Source organism: Perna viridis, chromosome 5 (assembly GCF_037379345.1).
Source record: "Perna viridis isolate PV_CMFRI_1.1 ecotype Kerala chromosome 5, ASM3737934v1, whole genome shotgun sequence".
Lineage (NCBI taxonomy): Eukaryota > Metazoa > Mollusca > Bivalvia > Mytilida > Mytilidae > Perna > Perna viridis.
Genome location: NC_142449.1, coordinates 29,919,954 through 29,940,300, shown reverse-complemented (window position 1 = coordinate 29,940,300; position 20,347 = coordinate 29,919,954). Strand labels below are relative to the sequence as shown.

Below are 20,347 nucleotides of genomic sequence, written 5' to 3'. Positions count from 1 at the left end.
AAAACATAACATTTAATATCATTATTAAATATTAAATATGAATTTGATGTTCATTCACGCTACTGAAATGAATGAAAGCAGCTGATACATATTAAATTGAACAGCAATTTACAAACACACAAGCCACGCCCAATAAGTCACATGCTGCTCATATGGTAATCGAAAATCGATCACAGTTGTGGTCTCAAAGCCTGTTAAGGACGTCATTTTAGAATGACATATATACCTTTCCTGGGAGTCAACATGCCATGGGAAAATAATATAACCCTGCAATTAATGAATCACAAAGTACCGGTATGACAGGGAAGTTTTAGGGAAAATGTGCAAGAAACAACACAAAATTCATTGTAACTACAAAATAACACACTGTTTAGCCTTCAACCGTGATGATTATGATGAAGGAATCACACCAACTAGCAAGCCTTAAGACACCCAATTAAAATTTAACAAGTAGCAATCAAATAATGCCAGATCAAAACTTTGCCTAATAAATGGGACTTCATTCCAGATTCTTCAACTGAAACCCTAACAATAGCTGTAACAAGCAGTGATTCTGATATGACCCTTCCTGTGGACTTGGGAAGGATATTCAGCAGTTTTTAATTAAGAAGTCTTACATAAACTGTGATTTTATGAAATTAGATGAAAATGTAAATTGTGCATGAGTTGGCTGTAAAGAGGATGTATTTGCAGGATTACTATAGGTTACAATACTCCAATTTGAAGGAAAATACTGCTTGCAAATGGTGCATATATATGTTTGTACAATTTTATTTAAAACAACTGATACTTTTCCCAATAACAGTTTGTATATTGTCATTTAATTATAATACATAGATATTTTCCTAAGTCTACTCAGTCTGTTCATCAATTTAGTCCCAATAAGGTTTATATCCAGTTTAAAAAATATAGTCTGAGCACCAGGAGAAGGATAATTTTCTCCCTAACATAAAGAAAACACAAGGTTTCAGCAAAAACGGGATTTCATCTCTTGTAACAATTCTCACTGATTAAACATCTGTTATTTCTATCAAATTAAGACTGACATGCTCAGAGTTCAAATGTATCTAAATGACCTTGAAGGAACTTAAGTACAACAGACTAGCTAATAAGCAACTTCATAGTCATAATGAAATATAAATACAAACTTTGACATCATCGCAAAGAAACAGACCAATTTGAACATCTTTTAACCATTAAATGGTATCAGCTAAACACCTACAAGCAAGCCATTTTTCCTCTGAAGTAAAATTTCAGGTTTGTTTAAAATTTGGATTGTTTCAAAGGTAGAGGATTTCTCAAGTTGGATTTTGCTAAATTAAAGGCAGAAACAGAAGGTTTAATTTCTTTTTAATGGTTTGGTTACAAAAACCTCTTCGTAAGTCTCAATAGTTGTGTGATTGGTGTTCTAAAACATTTCCAAAACACCTTTTGAAAAAAAAAAGATCTGGAAAATTGGCTGCATCACAGAACGTTGTTATTGTGCCCACTTGAGAGCATAATTATCTACATGTAGTACATGCAAAACTAGATACATAATTGAACCTCGCAACATCATGATATGATCCAGCATAAACATCAAAGTTATAGTGAATGAAAATAATTTTTTTGAAATGAAGGTCAGCAATCTTGCACCTCAAAAGGTGCCTTTTGAATTATAGTTCATGTACATGTAGTTCTACAAAGATACAACAGTAAGTGACAGGTTATGGTCCCTATCTTAGTTATCATAGAAATTAGACTACTGAATTCATGCATATAATTATGACCTTTTAAAGAACTACATGTATCATCAATCTCACAATACACCAACACACCACTAGAGAGAACTCTTTTAGCAATAAAATATGGAAATCTACTACTAGTAAATTCATCTCGTATTAAAAGTAGAAAAAAACTGAGAAAAAAGGCTCCCAATCCCCATAACCACCCAACCTCCCACAAATCATACAAGAAACCCCAAAAGGCATCAAGATAGAGTTGAAAAATATGAGGTGCACAAGAGCATAATCTGAAGAAGAATGTGTGCAAGTTTCATCCAATTCCATTCAGCAGGTTAAGAAGAGACGCAGATAGAAACTGGGGAAGGATGAACCAACTTACAGCCGGTGGGAGGGGTTATAAGTAGCCTTGAAAAGCATGTGTCCAATGGATTCCAGTTACCAATTAACCATGAAGGGATGTACAGACAGACAGACCTAGCACTGCTTGTCCAATCAAAGTTTCAACAGAGCATATAATTGAAAACAATAAATATAAATGCTGTGAAGTCCCTTTCCATTGAGACTTCTGTTTTGTAAAAAAAAGAAGTTAAGAATAGGTGGACCATACAAATAACTTCCCTATAAAGGCAGTGAACTGGCGCAGTAAAGTAAATTTGACCATACAAATTCATTAATGTGATGAATCAGTGCTCCAGTTTTAGAGCAGTAAAAAACCTTAGGGGATTCATTAGTGCAGCATTTGTTGAACTATTAGTTCAGAAACTAAGTTTATTTGGTCTTGTGGGTTCATTAATGCAGTGGTCTTGTGGCCTCAGGTTGATTTGTCCTGTGAGAATTCATTATTGTGATACTTAGTGCCATGGTGAAGCAATGAAGTACATTTGCCCTAGAGAGTACACCATTGCTGTGAAGAGTTAAGCCATAGTTTGGCTAACCAAAAAGTTCTGCAATCAAGTCCCTGTGACTGAGAACATGGGCAGTCTTGACGTAGTTAGTGATCTGGTCAATATGGAAGTATATAATCCAGTCATCAACTAATTAAATTATCCTGTCAACCATTAACTTTACCTTATAATTTAATAATCTGTGTTTCCTCAAGAGTAGGTAAAATGTTGACAGATTAGCAATGAGAATGAATCAGGTTAAAGTCATTAGCTTCTCTATCCACTGTCTATGTTTCTATGGTCATTAACCAAACCTTGACTATACTACTTACCGTATACTTCAACTTTTTTTTTTCATCAGAGGTTCAGTAGGGAGATCAAATACTGTGAAAGTACTTATATTCGTGGGATTACTGTAATTTTTCGTGGTTAAGAGGAAAAGCACAAGTTTGTGAATTCTTGAATTTGTGGTTTTGATGATCCTGTCAGAAAATTTAAAGTAGATAAACCTTTTCATTGGTAATTTTGTGGTTTACCTAACCCACGAAATCCACGAAAATTAGTATCCCACAAACAAAAGTACTTTCACAATACGTAAAGCTCAACTGCAAATTTGGAACTCATTGAATGCAAAAAATTCTAATGTTTCAAAAATCATATGTCTCTAAACACATTTTCAACCTATCCCACATTGTATGTACAGAGAGACTGACTGAAAATGATTAACCATACTACATTTCCAATTAAATGGGTATGTTCTATTTAAATCAAAGGAGTTCGTTCATTAAGGGCAAAATTTTGCCTCAAAATCAAAGTCTACCTAAAGAAAAATTTAATGATGTTTCTCCATCTCTTTAATGTATTTTTAGTTGATTTGATAGGTTTATGATAATCACTTGAACATATATGGTCATATATGCCCTTCTAACTTGGCTGAAATTGGAAAACAAACTGTTAAAAAGGCTGGAAAATACCAAACTGTGTACAATTTTTCACTCTATTAACAGTGGCCGCATGCATGTTCATTCTCATGCTTCATATATTTTGTGTATAATTGTCAGTTACAACTCAAATGAAAATATCTTGAGTGAAGAAATGTGTGGCCACTTCCATTCCACTCAAAACCATCTTAAAAATTACAGAAATATAATAGGTTCAAGGTTTTTGTAAAAGTTACATGAATACGGACTATTATCTCTGGAATAATGTCATAAATCTTGTTAAAACAGCTTATATTCAGTATTTGTGACCATTTTACTATACCACTACTACCAAGAAATCAGCTTTAATCAAATTTTTAAAAATTCACAAATTGTGAGGCCAAAAGGTGTCCTTAACAAACTTTCTCCTATGGCCCTGAAAGAAAACTTGGACAAATCAACATGCATATTTCATGATATATATAAGTAAATTCATTTACGTCACCACCAAAACTTTTTTTATTGGCAAAAACACTCAATTTGATTACATTTTTTGTGCAGCAGATATTGGTCACATGAGTTGACAACTAAAATATTCCGACCATGAAAGCCTATTATATTAAGACAACTTTTGATAAAATATTTACTGGTAGTTTATCAAAGCATGTGGCCAATATATCTGGAAAGAAAAACCATCCATAAACCTTCAAATTTCATAAACTATTTGAATTTACATGAAACAATATTTGATGATGTCAATGTTGTAACATCTCATAAATCATTTTTGCCTGGGTTCAGTTATTTTTTTTAACACAGATATGTCAAAAAGTTTTTTAGGGGATTTGCTAAATTTTTTCACAAAATAGCTGGGCCAGAAACCAACATAAATGAATATACCCCTATACAGCTTCAGGTTTCTGCCCAATTTTATTACATACATGTATGTAAATAATAAACAATATTATTACAATAAGTCCAATAACCTGATGATTTGGCAAAAGAATAAAAGTCTTGTTTCTTGCTACCAGCAAGAAAGAAATGTTAGGTAAGTAGGAATTTTTTTTTTTATTCCCAAAACATTTTACATTGAGTTCATGGGGAAATGATCTACACTTTAAAAGTGCTGGAGCCAAAATTGCCATAAAATGTTTAAGGTAGGCACAAAAAATAGGGTAGGTAGGATAGCAGGAAATAGACCTTTTTTTTTTTGCCTTTTCTATATGATATATTGTGCTTGTACACGCATATAATGCAATATTACAACCGCATGGAAGTAAATGAATCTTTTACAAAAAAACTACTTCTGGCTATGACACAGTGCTCATTGTTGCAAATTTTTGGCATACATACAACTTCCTATTTGGCATAAACATACATGTATACATAACCGAGTGATCTCATTTCTTAGTCAAAAGACTATGAGGTGCTTACAGCTATTTTTCTTTTTTTGCAACAAGCAGAACATCAACTCTATGTCATTTTTCTGTAAAGAGGACCAAAAAAAATGTTGGGGGAGATGAAAGGAAAATTGACAACCATGTGTATTTACTTATTTTTAATAAATGCACCACATAAATAACCCTGTTTTGTTTACATGCTGAACCATATTTTTATTGTGCTGGCTCACAAAAAGTCACCTTTTCTGACTTTAACCAACCAGTTGTCACACTAATTTCGTATCACGGTATGCAACATCCTTGGCAAAGGAAAAGTGACAACCACTTTAAAGTCTCTGGTGTGAATATGCCATGACCTTCCACAATTAAGATAGCACACTACCACCAAACCATAGAGGCGGAGTCAATTTCCAATATATCTCATTATTCTTTATTTAACGTTGTCACACCAATATACTTGAACAATAATTTATCAGTTTCCTTTGTTCTATATCTTAAGCGAATAAGTACATATTGATACAGCTGTGGACCACACATTCATATGTTGCCCTAAATGAGGAAGTCGATTATAGTGTTCTCAGTGGCCCAAGCTGCTAAATCATAATATGAAATTGCGGTTGTATGAATTTATATGAATACCTAATTTTCACATTTCAAATTTACAATATTGTTTCAGCTCTACGGCTATGTTCCACAAAAAAGTTTTTTAAATGTTCGAATGAAATAATCTGTAGTTGTAACAAATAATCAAAATGACTCATAATGAGTATATTAAGTCCTGTATGTTGTACAATTCTGAGCAATTCTAATTATTTCAAACATATTTTTATAAGATACTGACCATTTAAGTACCATTATGTGTAAGAATCAGGCAATAGGTGGCACATCATATTTCTCAATTTATTTTTTTTCCTCAAATATATTCAATACATCTAGAAAACAACTGAAAGGTTATTTAAATTTATTCTGAAGCATCTGTGACTAGATATTTTTTGACTGCTTATATAAGGAAAAAGTGCAGGATAATTTTCCCACCATTTTTCCATAGTGCATTTTAACTAAATTTGACCTATCAATATCTTAAAAAGGCAAATTTTACAAACACTATGATGGTTATTTCTGGTGGTTATCAGGTATAATTAATTGGTTAATGCAATAAAATCTCTTTTTCCTTCATGTGCCACAACTTAAATACATTTTGCCCGATTCTTAGACAGAGAAGTACTTAAATCTGATGGGTTAAATGTTTGATCCCCTGGATAATCCTTTTCGACTACATGCATAAGCAGCCCAAATCATTTAGTTTGAAATCGAACAAAGGCTAAGTGAGTATTTTTTATATGAGAAATGTTATTCTGTAGTGCCAAATGTGTTCAGTCCTGATTATGCCAAGAAAAAAAATCACTTAGCATCACATTGTTTTTTTAGAATAAAGTCAAGAAATGTGAAAAAAATCACAGCAAGTACTTTTTTTCCAATCTAAAGGGGAAATGCATGTGCAAGAATCATCCATTTCGTATTCAGAGTAAAAAGTCAAATTATTCTAATTTATGCCTTTCTCCTGTTAGAATTCTTGATTTTTATTACCTATTGATTTGCAAATTAGTTTGCACTAAATTTTGTTCCTTAAGAGAAATTCAAACAAGCTTTTTCTTGAAACAATTTGGCCCAAAAAATGAAGTACATGAACCTGACTTAAGAATTCACAATCAATGTTTTTGTATAATTACAATAGCTGGAGACCTATTGTGTAACCAAATCTTAAATAATCTATATCTAAAAATATATATCATAACTCTGAAGTCTTTCATTTCAATGAATACATAGGCATTTTGAAATTGAAAATTTAAAAATTATTGCATACCTATTAAAAAAAAATATCATACAATTTTGTCACCTTTGACAAAAGTGCAAAGTCAACTTTTGCTCTTTAGAGTGAAAATGTATGAATTACATTAAATTCTCAGAAATATGATCAACTCATTTGTTGTGGAAATAAAATATTGCAATAATTTTCAAATTTACACTTTGTAAACATATGAAGTGTTAAATCAAAAACATAAAAAATGTCAGTTCCAAAGAAAACAAGTCAAAGAGACTTCCCTGAATATAACTGAAATATATATATCCTAATGACCCTAGCTTTTGACAGTTGCTTAGAAAGAAGCTTATTTAAAATTCTGGTGCTTCTTCTCCTCTTGATAAACAGAACAAAATACACTCTTCAATCTGTCATTATATGTCAATTAACAGGAATACAAAAGTTACTTGTAACTCCAACATCTGCTTCCCAATGTAATAGACAATATAGATCAATATGGTCGCCTAAAGAACCTTCAAGACAAACTATTAATTTTCATTTCACAGAACAAATTTACAACTCTTTAGTGCTATTTTTCTAGTATTAGTAGACAAATTAAGACCTATCACTATGTTAGGCTTCAAATTTGCTGCAAGTTCATAGTCTATAATCACAGATAGGCCAATGAAGTCAATTTTTTTTCGAATTCCAACCAGGTTAATATGTATATTACAATAACATTGAAATTGAACTCTGATTTCATTAGAGAAGAACTGATATGACTGTAGTCTCCTACTAAGACAAGGTTGTGTGACAAATGGATATAAATGAACAGATGTGCTAAAACACATGATATACATGTTTCTTTTCTTAAGGTTGTTAAACTCCTAAAACTCTGGAACAAAAATCAGAAAACTATAAAATTTGATGACTTTTGTTTGCTTAGCTCAGCAGATTATATGCTCAGAATATAATCTCCATTTCAATTTGCAATCCCTGTATCAAGTCAAGAATGCATATGGAGTGATTACTGTCATTTTTCTGGTTTGTCCATTCCAGTTCATTTACTATTTACCAGGAGCAGATTCAGAATTTCAGATGGTAGAAGGGGCTGTAAATAGAATTAAATGGTGAGCAAGGCAAAGCCAAAAAAAATGTGGTGGTAGAATCTGTGAAAAGTCAAGATTTCAAGAAAAAAAATTCAATATTAGGGGCCATATGCCTGGCACATCCCTCAGTTTACATGTATCTCTCATTTTGATATATGATAATGAATAACTCACTTTGGTAATGTTGTTATTACCTTATTTAGACATAGTTGAGCTGTCCTTCATCAAAATCAAAATTGTATAAGATATCTGGACAAATAAAGAGGGAGCAGTGGGCCTATAAATAAGACTGTATTTAGGGGCAGATTCAGATATTTTTAAAAAGGGGATTGTTCCAGGCTATTAATGCTCATAATTGCCAAAATTTTGCTCATAATAACAAAATTTTCCAACAAAATTGGGGTGGGGGTGATGGGGGGGGAGGGGGGGGGTTCACCAATAAAAGTGTCAATGACTGTGTGCATGTGATGGTCGCTAAACCCAGATACTCAATCAAAACAAAAACAATAAAAATATCCTTCTGTCTGTAATATAGTGCTTAAAAGAGGTACTTAGGCCCCCCCCAAAAAATTACCTGATTTTCCGCTAACCCTACTGACCCTATCCTTAAGTATTTTTTGCCAATTTTTTGCAAAGCACTTTTAAAGTCTGAATGTATCTACAACCTAAAATAGTCAAAAACTTTGAAAACACAAAAAAAATTTTGCCTTCTTACCAACCCTAGTTTTTAAAGCATATTTGTGGACACATTGGTAATTTTTTTCTTGGTCATAAAACGAATCGTTTTTAGTAGTGATAGTGATCTTATAAAGCTTCTTTTTCTACAGCTGACCTTTTATTACATCATATGTGTCATGGCAACCCTATAAACTAGACCGTAACCATCAAAACCCTAAATACATGGTATAGAAGAAAAATTATTGAAATGTAACAGATCCCGCCATGAACTGATGGTATCAGGTTAATCAAAAGAAGGTCGTAAAGTTCTAAAATTATTTTTACCATAGAGTCAAGAAAACAATTTATGCATTTTACAAAAGTTTGCAATAAATTCCAATCAATGCACAAAATACTCCTTTTGTAACAACAGATTAATTGGAAAAATTTCTAATCAGAACTAATGATGTTTGTATGCAGGGCTGGGGAAATATGATCAAAGAGAGAAATAGGACTTAGCTTTACACTAATTCTTTGATTGTCTGACAAATTAATGTTTGCTCGTTGATCTTATGTCGCAGAAGGCTATTCAGAACTTAATTTTTTTGCAATAATTCATGACTAAAGGCTTTGTATGCATTGCATATTACTTATAAATTAATAAAATAAGCAAAGTGGTTTCTGTAAATAATTAGGACTGAAGAGAAGCCATTGTTGCTCAGAGAGATTCAAACCTCCTTTCAATGGCAATATTGCTCTAATTTAGTCTTTAATTGCCACTTGTTTAATTGGCATTCGCTCAGAGATGTAAAAATCTTTGCCAGATAATTTGTTTTATACAAGAAACTGGTAGGTTCAATTAACTTAAGGAGTTTTGTTTTTCTTCTCAGGTTTAAATGTCATTAGTTGTTTTTTTGTCTGTTTTCTTTCCTCTCCTGTCTGTTGTAGAATAAAAGACTGATTTTAATGGTTCCATGAAAGTAACCATTGGTGCAGGGCTTGGGTAAATTTACTGACCCAAGATTTTAGTGAACTGTAATTCTTATCCATAATAAAGATGGATCATTAACCACATCTTTCTAAATGCTCTAAAACATAAATTGCTAAAAATAGTTCTGTTAGAAGTGATGTATGTGGTTAAGAAATGACTTTTTGAACTTTTAATGCAGTACATAGATGTCCTAGGAAGTCTTGCATTTTCCCTTTGATCCAGACATTACCAAATATAAATAGCTTCATCTCTTACAGGCAAAGCCTAAAATCAAAATATGTTCCATTTTAAAGACACTTCTAGAAGACCCACTGCTTATCATGATTTTTGGTTCTGCATTTCTTTCATCCAATAGTTTCACCCTTTAGCTGGGTTATCTCCCCTTGTCATGAGCTCACATTAACTATCTGCATTTATGCATGTATATCATTTGGATATGGTACGTGTAACATTCCTAAAAATCAATTGGTCAGGTTAGGAGCAGTTGTAGTTCTCATATGTTTTTTTTTAAGTAGGATTGCAGACAAAACCAACTATATCGGTACATGTATATTTCTTAGGTCTGAAAAACAATGAATGTTACCAAATCTCATGAAATGATATTGAAAACTAAAAGTTCTTTCACAGTAGAAAAAATTCAACGTCACTTTCTCGGAAAAAAATTTAAAAAGCAATAAAACAATCCTAAACCAATCCTTAGACAGAAAAAATTCGATGTAATTGGCATCATTAGGGCCTGGTTAGGGTACTAAATCCTCTTTCAGAAATCCTTTCGAGAAAAATCAATCCTGAAGATTGATTAGAAAGTAGACATTTTACAAGATCAGGACAGCTTAAATCTTTGAACAAATATCTTGCTTCCATATTTGAAGAAAAATCATCCTCCCCCATGCATCTGAACAAAATTAACAAGTGAATATACTTTTAAAGTGTGGGTTCCAGTGCCTTAAGGTGTTAAGTGTGAAAATGCTTTCTCAATTTACCAGTAAGCTAAGCTGTTTCTAACTGTTATTTTTTTTCAAGTCCCAATGAAGAAAAGATTAAAGATATTTTCTGACAGCACTTGTTGGCAATATAAACTCTGTATACATGTATGTTAAAACATCAAATACCTAATTCATAAAGAGACACGTTGGTCATAGGAGATAATTCTTACAAAAGTGTAAATTGGGAGATCATTTTTCAACATTATAGAAAATTTCATGGTATCAACCTTTGCCTCACTTTTCCTCTTCCTACAACCCCCTTTTTAATTCAAATTTTATAGCAGTCCAGTTTCAACAATTCATCTTGTTTTCATTAACAGATCAAATCATCTAGTATTGAAGATTTTCAATGCTTGGACTCTCAATGCAGGACCATTGAAATTCCCTGGACCTGGAGGTCCCACCATATTTTTACTCTTAATATTTGAGAACCTTTCATTTCCTTCTGAAGGATTTTCATTTAGGAAGCACAAAGTGTCTAGGATGTTTCACTTTTGAGAGTTACATGTAATTTGAACTCCTGGTTGTTTACAATATTTTTCGGAATAAACCAGAAATCTGGGAGTGACAGCTCACTTGTGATACCCCCACTATTTTGGTTGACAGATAATACAAGTAGATGACAGGGAACCCAAAAAGGGGAGACACACTATAAGTCATCAATCAAAAGCAATATACCAAATATCCCAGCATTCCCTTCAAAATAAACTGCAGAAATCTGTTATGGAAATTTCAATTATGCATGACCAAAAAAAAATTACTAAGTTGATCCATAAACAAAAAGTAGATGAAAGAGGAACAAAAAAAAGGGAGACAAAGTATAAGTCATGATGCAAAAGCAATATGCCAAATACCTAAGCATTACCTCCAATAAAAGTCAGAAATCGGTAGCTGAAAAAAATGTGTTACAGAATGACAAAACAACGGACACAGGTAAAAAAAGTATATCCTTCTCCAACAGAGCAAGGGTATATATATAAAAGCAATAACTCTGCTCTGTAAAACAGTGGATACCTCAACAGCGAGTAATTCCAAACAGAATACCATAATGTATATCACTTACTGTTTACCAATATGCTTCAGCATTGTTTGACAATGCCATGCTGAGCATAATTCTAGTTTTCTACATCAGGAATGACATCCATCATTCCATCTTATTGATGGCTATATAGTAATTATACAGTCAATTTGCTACAAACTCTGTTTGATAGTGTAAAGGCTGTTTAGCTTGCTGCAAATTTACAGCAAGGCACCCCTTCATCTTGTCTTCTTGAGCTGCTATGTCTACGAGAAAACAATGATTGTACTCCAAAATTAAAGCAATAAAAGTACCACTGTACCGACTACAAAGGAAAAAACCTGTGTGGTATTCTTTGAAGTGTTGTCACTTGTAAATGAACCAATGCTAAATTTTCCACTTGTGAATGCAATATATTTACTTAGCACACCATAATATATCTACTGTTAAGATTATTGAACCATGAATTTTAAGTTAAAACTAAATATGCAATTACCTCAAAATATCCTAAATTCTTGACGAGTAAATAAGCAACACTTGGAAGCACTGAATACTCCATTTCATTGCATTTAAAGTCTCCATGTGCAAAAGTGCATAACAGCCATTTGAAACTTCAGATATTTTTAATAGTAGCATCACAGTATTTTACCAAATAAGGTATATCTTCCCTTTCAAAGTTTGTCTTCATAGCTTCATTTAGTACACATAATTTACACAATTAAGGTGCATAAATAACCTGTCAAGATGTAAATATAAAAGACTTGGATAATGTCTATTTAACAATGGAAGACTAAAACAATGTGAAGTTTATCTCTCAACAGAAAATGAAAACAGATTCTTGCTTGAAATATATACCCATCATAAACAATATGGAAACACTGCCCAAAGTTTGAAAAATATTCCTTACCTGTAAGTACAGTTTGAGTTACAGAGCCCTGTTTCATAAACAATTCTCAAAATGAGAGGACTTGTTTGAAGAAGTGTAGTGCTTGAAATACACACGTTAAAATGAAGTGAAACCAAAATGACTTAAGATAATATATAACTTACATGTGTATTTAGGGTTACAATGACATACTGTTAAATATATTGATTGATTGTTGGTGATTAATGTCTATTTCACTTATTATCCGGGCAATGAGATTTTCCTCAAATCCTTGAGTTTTCCTCAAAATTTTCAATTTCAAGCGATCTGATTGGTTGAAATTTGAGTTGAGGAAGGATTTAAGGATAATTTCAATTTGGCCTCTAATCACACAAAGTAGATATACTAAATCAGGACCAATTAACAAACAGACAGATGGGGTCGACCCGCTACTAAATCTACTTCCATTTTTGGTGATGCAGGAAAAAAATATTACAATAAATACAAGAAGGGCATCCAGTTACTGAAAGAAAAATTTACACAGAACTACATGTACATAAATATAATAATACAAATGTATATTAGAGAGTTAACCACCTTTCAAAAAAGGCAAAGTACAATAAGGTCAGTCTAATGCCATTTTTTTCATTTGCTTTCCCATTCAAAATTCAATCTTCTTTTTCTGTTCTCAACAAAACCTCAGTCAGTGTGTACTGCTGTACAGTAAGAATTATACAAAATTCAGCAATTCTGTTCAACAGGAAATACATGTTAAAGCTCACTGTAGTCTTATTACAATCTACATGTAATAAAAACCTTATCTTAAATGTTACTGGGACAAACGGAATCAAATGGCAATATATGCCACATATACTAAAGTTAAGAGTTTTAAAGTCCTTAGTCATCTCCATTCAATGGTCATATAAAGCAAGAGAAATATGGAAGATCTTTTTGTTGACATTAACTTAACCATTTTTGAAAAAGTTTTGTCAATATGCAAAGGTTTGGTTTCATGAGATTGTGCATCGTTAAATCAATTCCATTAGCCTGATAAAATATAACAAAGAGAAATTTACTTTATTATCTCAGTATTCAAAACTACAAAGCATCGATTTGGCATTTAACAAAGCATTGATCTTTTAAACTTTCTCACATGATGGTGTTTTCATCGTAATGCTTTAAAATTCTGATTGCAGATTAACCGTATAAGCGGAACAAGCGCCATCACTTTGATTTTAAATACAACCATTTGCATAACAGCTGACTATTAATGGTTTTCATTGAAACTACAAGAATTCTGTTAGCATTTAAATTTCTTGCCTTCCCTCACAAACCAATGCAGTTACAACTGTACAGGAATTTCACAACCAAGCTGCATTGCTACAATGAATGTTTAGCTTCAAAATTTTTCTGAGTGAGAGAAAGTGCACTTTCTGTACTTGAAAATTGGCACACTATACTTAGCAGCAATTAGCCATTTTTTGCAGAGGGCAAAAATGAGAAGAAAATAGGCACATATTCATATCTCATACTATTGTAGAACTGTTCTAATTCAAAAACAAAATATAAATTAATTGTTATTGAATTTGTTTGACAGAAATTGTGAAGAATTAGTTTATTGCAAAATTTTAACATTTCTAACATACATAATTTTTGTTTTAACAATAGAGCCAATTATTCCCTCAGGTACAAACACATGTACCAATTTTTGTTATAAATTCGACTTCAAAGGCTTATGTATATGCTGAAGAAAATAAATAGACACGTTAAAGTACAATATACACCTGTCTCCTCTTATTTTTATAATTCTGGGGAAAAAATGAAAAACAAAGGAAGTATCCTCCTACTGGAACATATTTTTCTTCTTAAGTTAGTTTCAATTCTTGAGTAAATGAACAAAATGAAGACAATTGAACAGGTTTGTATAAGGACATGTTCCCTTATAGACCGTCATATAAAAATTGAAAATTTTGTTTTAAAAACCAAACCTGATATCTGCCAGACTACAAAAACCTTCATCTGAAAAAGAACAAGCATAATTAGACCAAAAAAATTGTTGCAGACTTATGCCAACATTAATTTCCAAAAATTAGTAAATATATTGGACACTTTGGACATTATGTAACTTCGCAATCAATAATATGTGACAGATGACTGCAATAAACAATCAGAATGTCCAGCCGTAGTATTGCATCTAACAACATTATTGCATTTCTCAACCAACTAATAACTAACACATTCTGAAAAACCTATTCAGTCACGATTAGTGCTGTTTTTGCTTTGGAAAAAATATATAGTTTGAATTGCTTTAAGTGGAATCAGAATTCTAACAAAGTCGGAAGCATAAACAAGACAACAACACAGATTGGGGAAGTGGGATGGGCTGTTGAACCTAAATACAGTTTTGTGATTTAAGTCGGCCCATAAAAATCTCCCAACATATACCATGTTTACTATGTTCGTAAAAGATTGCATTGTATTACAATAACTACCGCCTCGGCTCAAGGTAGAATGCTCGCCTCAAGTGTGTGTGGCCGTAGATTCAATACAAGACTGAGTCTTACAAAAGCCTTTAAAATTGGTATCAACTGCTTCCCCACCAAGCAAGCGGTATATAAGATCCAGACCAGCAACAACTGCTTGGCTCTGAGTCAGAAAAATATAGGGTGGAATGACTACCTGTGGGCTGTTAAGCTTCTGTAAACTACTGAACCACAATAAAGATCCAACTCTGTGTGTCAGACCAGTATAAAACAAGGTCTGATTGGTCAATGCATGAAATATCTGCCGCAGGAAGTTTAACCATAACCATAATCAATCAATGTATTGAAGTAACTACTAAAACAACTACATGGATAAGAATATTTTTTTTGCATAAGTTAATAAAACCTTTGAACAGAAAAAAAAACAATTACAACTTAAAACACATTTCTATGACAATGTTGTTTCTATAAATAATAGACAGTTTCTTGAAGAAATCTTCCAATGATAGACAGATTGTTCTTGGACAAAATCTCCCGATAGGCTGCCACTGAAAGAGGTTAACGTCTAAGATTGCTACAGGTGACAAACTTAATCCCTTGTATTTTTACGTAATGAATAACTCAATTACCGGAAAAATCAGAAGTGATGGGGATACAACAGAGAGAATCAATGGGAAAACTTGTGTTTTTGATCTTGTTGGTTACAGACTAAGACAAGATGAATAAACGTCCAGACAATCTGATTCAATGTAATCCTGAATGAATACGGAAATTCTAAATCTGATTCTTCTAAAGCGAAAAAGTAGAGAGGCAGTGTGTATCAGTCAAGGAAAATTAGTTATACAGTGAAACCTGCCTAAACTGAACCACTTTTGGACTTTGTAGTGTTTAGACAGGTGTTCAATTAACTATTGTTCAAAATACATTCAAACTTTAAAAAGTGTCTTATTTACACAGGTTTTTGGTTTATTCAGGTTTCATAGTAGAATCATTGGAATTAAAGTGGTAATATCAATGGTTTGTAAGTTTGCCATACATTTGAATTTGTCAACTATAAATGATGAAGGAGTTTTTAAAATCCAGATTACATGCCATGAATGTACATTTTGAACATGTACACTATATGACCAATAAAATAGACCTTGCTTTGTAATAGTCAGACACCCTGAACCAGATAATTATTGTGCTAGCTCATAGAAGCAACAAACCACAGGTGAGCATGTCATCCTACTTGGATACCTTCTGACTCAGGACCAACTAAATGTCACTCTATCCCTTGAACACTGTAGTGCTTGGCGGAGAAGCAGTGACTGCCAATGTTAGTTTTGGTGCGCCTCGACCTTGACTCCAACCAATGACCTTTTAAAGGTACCCAAGGCAAGCATGCTATCACTCATTCTTGGAACTTTTTTTTCACTATGCAATGGTTCTTTATCTTTACTTCAAATTTCAAGTTTGATTCTACTTCGCCCTTTACTTTTTTTCATTTTGTAAATCTCAAAGTGCAATAATCCCAATTACTGTAACCATACCTATTTTCATGTGGTACATATTTGTACGAATTTTGCAGTCTTGCACTATCCTCAAAAGTGCAAAAGAGAATTTCTACCATTATTCGTTATGCAAATATTATGACTACTGCAAAAATAAGTACCCACGGATATGTTCATGGGTACTTATTTTCGCGATATTGAGTACCTGCAAAAATAAGTTCAATTGCAGTACACAAAGATAAAGCACCCTGATTCATTCTGGGCCCATTTCATTCAAAAAAAATCTTTGAGTTTCCTTTCAAATTTCAAATCTTTCCTCAAGTCATATATGGCCCAATCAGATTGCTTGAAATTGAAAATTCGAGGGAAAACTACAACTTTCCAAAAATTCTCAATTTAGGATCTTTGTGACAACAGGTTTTACAGTATCAGAGATTCTCTCGCCAGACTGCCCCATCATTTATTGTCAAATCTGACAGTTTTCATATGAAACAATAAGTTCTGTTAACATTTGCCCTAAAAGCTACAAAATTCATTAATACATTGAAATGACTTTGATCATAAGGAAAACAATAACATTTTATGCTGATGGGGATCTCAGACATTTTTATATCTATGTATCTAATCCAAAATGGTTCTTTATCGGCAAATTTTCTTAGATAATACAATAAGACACTAGACTAAATATAAAGCAAACAAAATGCCCATTTTAAGTAAAAAGTTTACCGAAGATTTATTCGGATTCAGTCATAAATCTTGTATAAATCAGAGGGATTTATGTTCAAATACATGGAAGCCCATACCATAAAAGTACCTTTACTAGGCTAATTTCTGAGAACAGCCATTACACAAGACTACATGATGTCAAATGAGACAAAGAATAATTTCCGTAAAATGGCATGATGTATTTGTAATCAATGATTAATTATTTTAGCTTAAAATCAATAATACCAGTAAATGTTTGAAAGTCATATTCAATTTTTGTTAATTTGAACATGCATATTAAGCTACATGTACATGTAGGCAGGTACAGGAACCTTTTAGAAATGCACTATCTATGTCCTTCTTAGGGTGCAGTGTTATGAGTGCTGGAGGTAGTGGGTTCTATCCATTGCCAAACAACACCAAAGACTATATTTTTGGTAGTCCTTGCTTCTTCGCCAAGCACAGAATGTTTAAGGGGATAGAGTAACAACTGCTTGACTTGCCATAGGACTTAAACCATGATCAATCAATCAATCTTTGAAATGCAGCCATCCCCTTTCCTAAATTTGTCTGCTAATTTCATAACCATGGAGCAGAATAAAATGCAAACTTTATTTTGAAAAGAGTTTGAGCATGGAAGATCTGAATGCATTTTAAAATGATGTAATCTATAAATTAGAAATAAAATCCTTGTCTATGTACTAACTGGTGCAAATTAGGCAGGGACAGTGTAGTGTGCATGCGTTAATACATGTACAATGCACTATACATTTTCAGGTACATGTACCGTTATATCAGCTTCATCAGCACTCAAGAATGGTCATGAAATTGTATGCACTATTTATCAGTAGTGACTTTTCAAGGGAGAAAACTTGCACACAACAGGCCAGTTACCATTTATTTTTAAAATTAACTGAGAGTCCCAATCCCATGGTCCAATGGTAAAAATTTGTATGAGAGTACAGTGTACTTACAAAGATAGGAAGAAAAATTGAATAATTGATTTTTTTTTTACTTTTTTTGGAAGATTTAAGCCAGTATTACCTTTGATATAAATGTCATCCAAAATCTGTTGAGTAATGTAAGACTGAAAGAGCTTACAAGGTATGACATACAGACAGACCGACCTCCAGTATTTTTAACTCTAAAAGAAAACTTAAATGTACCAGTCAGTTTTCTCAAGATGTCAGTTTATCCAATCAGTAATAATCAATGTGTTCTGAGTTATCATAAAGTCTGACAATGACCATTTTAAGCTTTAGTTACTCATGATCAACTTGTCGTAAATGCTGGACAAAACGAGAAAACTTTATTTGAAATTTAATTAAATGTATTTTAAGATTAAGATAATACCAATAATTCTGATTCTTTATAAGGTTCCTCTTTAATTGTTCTCATTACAAACCCTCTTTCATTAAAATATGAGGCATCAGTTTCTTCAGTCAAACATAGGATACCAAAATTGTAATATTTACTGTATGTTCTGTATCAATCCATATAAAATTCAGACACTTCAAATGATAGATATTGGTGATCTGGGCTGCAGAAAATCCCATCAAACCAACAATGTACTTGTACATATATATATCTGATATTGTATATACATATATATAACTATAGTCCTTCCAGTATACATATCAAAATAACAATTTTTTTAAATTTTAATTTTCATTATGTATATTTTTAATACATTGTATTTGTATTATACAAATTACATGTACATGTACACATGTATATAATTTTATCTCCAAAACGCAACTGTGACTCTTTCTTAATTAGACATGTAAGAAACAAAAGTGAGTTGAGTATCTAGGTTTCTGACATGGATGTATTATCTTTTATCTGATATTAATAAAGACTGCTCCTTAAAAACAATGAGTATTTTAATTAGAAGATCAAGCGCTTGTAGATGGCTTCATCACGTACATTACTTGAGTGAAATGTACAACTTACCTTCTAGTTTGATCTGGAGCACAATTTCAACGCTACATTGATCAACAGGATATCAAATACAATATGTTATGATAGAGAGAAGCAATGATAGTCTAAGATACTAGGCAATTCTAAATGATTTATGGTTAGTACAAAAGTTTTTTCTGTGATAATTGGATTTAACACTTTCAGACCACTGACCCAAAGAGTAGTTAATATCAAAAGTCTGTGTTATTGTTTTTAATTGTTTTAATTTTGTTGAATAGACACAAAGTCTACAGCTAAACACAAGCTGTTAGCTATGGTCTATTCCACAGTTTTCTGTTGGTCCAACAGATCTACAGTATGGGAAAAATTCGTGGTTAGATCAAATGCATCATTAAAATGATTTGTCATCTTAAATTATTTTTTTTTATATATTTAAATCAGTAATTGGTAATGGTAAATTGATTTTACACAGAAAAGAACAATATATTGGATGTATGTGACAAATAATTTTTTTTTATTTTTAACTACATTCAAAAAGAAAAAGGTTCGCCAAGGAAAGATAAAGATGTAAAGGTATAAAATTAGGCAAATGAATAATGTATATATACATTTTTGAAAATGCCTATTCCACGTTACTTACATTTTGTTATTAAAAAAAATAGCAAAAGTAAGTGTTTAAATTGTATTGTGTGTCAAGTATCTTGTTTTTATGAATATAGTTTATTATCTGGGAATCTTACTTTTTATTCCATAAAACATAGTTTAAAGTACATTCTAACTACAATGTTGTACATGTAAGCAAAACACCTCTATGTAAGAAACAACTCTTTTAGCATACATGTACCATACACAAGTAATATATAGAAGAAAAATATAAATGTACTTATATGCCTTTTTTTTTCAGTTAACTACTATATTTAAAAGTAAATGAATAATCTTTAAAAAAAAAGGCATATCATTTTTTACACAGCAGAACCTCTTAATTCATGGAAAGTGACTATTTTAAGACCTGTAATTCAATTACAGATCTATGACCGTACAAGATAAAAGCCAAAAAAAGAAAATGAAAAAGAAACTGAAGTTAATCCAGTTAAGGACTTTCAATGAATATATGTGCCTGTAAAAGCAAAAAAAATTATTTCAACCAGATTTGTTAATTTTTGTATGTGTGCTGTTGGAAAAAAAACATGTTTTTTGTCATCAAGTGATCAACTTTATTGCTAACTTTTTTCATTACAGGTCATACATGTACAACTTCTTATAAGCATAACATTGTTTTCTCTACTTCAAACTGTAGGTGATATGTACAGGTGAGTACAAAATATATCTCCATGCTTGAAGCTCATATTTTGTAAACGTGAACTTTTACCTATTGTGTCTATAAATAGAACAAA

General features: G+C 32.1%; 1 protein-coding gene across 1 annotated transcript in view; it reads right to left on the bottom strand.

Moving 5' to 3' along the window:
* Positions 1-20,347, bottom strand: part of LOC148617017 (protein turtle homolog A-like) — a 133,831-nt gene that overhangs the window by 113,156 nt on the left and 328 nt on the right. The window lies entirely within an intron of this gene.